The 2,500-nt window shown below is 53.4% G+C and overlaps 1 pseudogene; it reads right to left on the bottom strand.

Annotated features, from left to right (window-relative positions):
• LOC149324666 (large subunit ribosomal RNA) overlaps positions 1–2,500 on the bottom strand; it is an 8,143-nt pseudogene that overhangs the window by 2,363 nt on the left and 3,280 nt on the right.

Here is a 2,500-nt window from a genome sequence, read left to right as displayed (position 1 = left end):
AGGTATGGTATCGTTGTGCGAAAACTGGGAATCCCCAGACCTCCTTCCTTGACACCAGCGTGAAATGCTGATTCCGGAAAGTCGTGGGGAAGGCGTAGCCAACCCCTGACTGCTGCTCGTACAGCTCTGTCCAACTTGAGTAGCATCTTGGAGGAGGTCGGACCCAGGACAACTCGATGGTAAAATTTCGGTATTAAGTAAAACCGCAACACCACCAAACGCTGTTGGGGCTTTAGAGGAGCCCTAGTGATCCTTTGCAGCAATGCCTTCATGTCAGGCTGAATCGCTGGGGTAACAATACCTGCAGAAGTGAACTGCAGGCCCAGATATCTCCAGCTAGTTCCCGCATCGGCTGCTGGGATGTCTTGACTGCCCAGCTTAAAGGTCACACTGGGATCCACCTTTGTGATTTTTCTCTTTGCGTCGGCAACTAAAGACAGGGTGATGCTTTTCTGGCTGTTGATCTCTAGGCCTTTGGATGCAAGGTAATTCTGAAGGCTGTCGAGCTGCTCCTGAAGACCCTGCCGCGTCGACGCTAAGATGACCAAGTCATCCGCAAAGGCCATGGCGTTCACTACCAAGCTGCCGCTACGGAAGCCAATCTCCGCGGGACAGTTGGCCAACCACTCATCCAAGGCAAGGTTGAATAACATCGGAGACAGGGGGTCTCCTTGCCGAACTCCTCTCGTAGGCTGAGCTAGCTTGGTTGAACCCTCGAACGTCAGCAGGGTTGTTGCAGTTGCATAAAAATGCTCGATGTACCGTAAGAACGGCGTCGCCACCTTCTTCCTTCGCAGGCCATCGAGGATGGCCGCAGTCGTCACGCGATCGAAGGCCTTAGAGATGTCAATCGATGCCATAAACAAGTGTCTGTAGTGCCGATTTGCCTCGTAGAGGACGCCAGCGAGCAGGTGAATGTTCTCAGCGCACCCGTCAACAGGTACAAAGGCACGCTGACGAAAATCCAAGTCCACAAGGCTTTGAAGCCTGTTCGCTAAAACCTTATGAAACAGCCTAACTAAGATAGGAGCCACAGTGATGGGACGAAAGTCGCCCGGGAGCGTTGCCTCGGTCTTCTTGGGGATGAAAATCGTGCGGGCACTTTGTAGGCAGAGCGGCAGTTCTCCCACCAACATGAGCAGGGTAAGCAAAACCTTGAGCACCGGAACTGGAACCGAACGAAGATCTTTGGAGTCTAATCCATCAGGCCCCGGTGCTGAACCCAGATGGGGGAAGGCTGCTCGTAGTTCCTGTGTAGTGATGGGCCCGAAAGGCGAGAGGTCTTCCAGTGCAGAGGAGGAGTCTGGGCTTGGTTGGTATCCAGAATCCTGCACTGGAGCCTCCACAATCTGCCTCCACTCCTCCAAAAAGGACCCGACATCGTCAACCTTGGCATCTATTGGGCCCTGGAGTAGATCCTTAGCACATTGGCTCCGGTTTTTCCTGAATGCCTGCTGGACCTTTGCGTACTCTTTCCTCCTTGCTTTCCGGTTACTGCAGGGGACTTGCATTGTAGGTCTCCGCTGTCTTCCAGGCAGGGCATCCCTGAAAAAGGTCTGCCTGATGTAGTCGTTCAGATCTGGCACGCCCGCTCCCGCCAGGAAACCTCTGGCAATGTCCCACAAACGACCACCGTTGTGGCCCCTTGGAGCGGCCCTTTGGGTCAGTCTCCGAAGTTCCTCACGGCAAAGATCCCAAGGTAAGGGAACTGCCTCGTTTTCGGCAATGTCAACTTCAGGAGCAGCATCTTCAATGTCGATGTGGTCGTCATGATCTTCATCCTCCTCCTCAGGACATTCCAGGAGCCTCTTCACCAATGCCCTGTAGTCTTTATTCCTCCTATGCGACTTCAACGAGTCGAACGTACGATGAGGGAATGCCTCGTGCAACCTGAGGTTTACGTCGTATACTTTGTTCCGGATGAGATGGACCTCGCGCTTTGCCAGACGGAAGTTCTCCTCAACCGACCATCTGGGCTTCACCTGTGTAATGACAATGTCGGCGTTGTATTCATGGTAGTGTACACGCCTCCTATGCACGCTGAGGCCAATTTTTGTAGGGAATTCTCTACCACAATCAGGACAAGACATGTGAGTAGTGTGTCGCGCGGGTAATTCATCAGAGTCACTCGAGTCACTGCTACCCCTCAGTGCTGCCTGCAGGTTCCTAAGCCTAACAGAACGGGCAGCGCCAGTTCTACTGCTACCTGAAGCACAACCAACACCAACACCAACATCAACACCAACACCAGAAGCAACACCAGAAGCGGCGGAAGATTCTCCCCCAGGAGGCAAAACGGACATCGCCTCTACAACCCTTTTTGGCTGAGCGGAATCAACCGGAGGTGGACCAGACCGAACAGTGGGTGGCCTGGACATCACCCGTTCGCATACGAAGTGCTCGAATCCGGTCGCTGTCCCTCATTAACTTTGAGTCATGCGCCAGCCATGCGTTAGCGGTGAACTGAGTCTTGTGGGCGAATAAATCCTTGTTCGTATAT

This window comes from Amblyomma mixtum, unplaced genomic scaffold, assembly GCF_055824585.1.
Source record: "Amblyomma mixtum isolate Tamu unplaced genomic scaffold, ASM5582458v1 scaffold_21, whole genome shotgun sequence".
NCBI classification, from domain to species: domain Eukaryota; kingdom Metazoa; phylum Arthropoda; class Arachnida; order Ixodida; family Ixodidae; genus Amblyomma; species Amblyomma mixtum.
The sequence above is the reverse complement of the archived record's forward strand: the minus strand, read 5'-3'. Positions and strand labels throughout refer to the sequence as shown.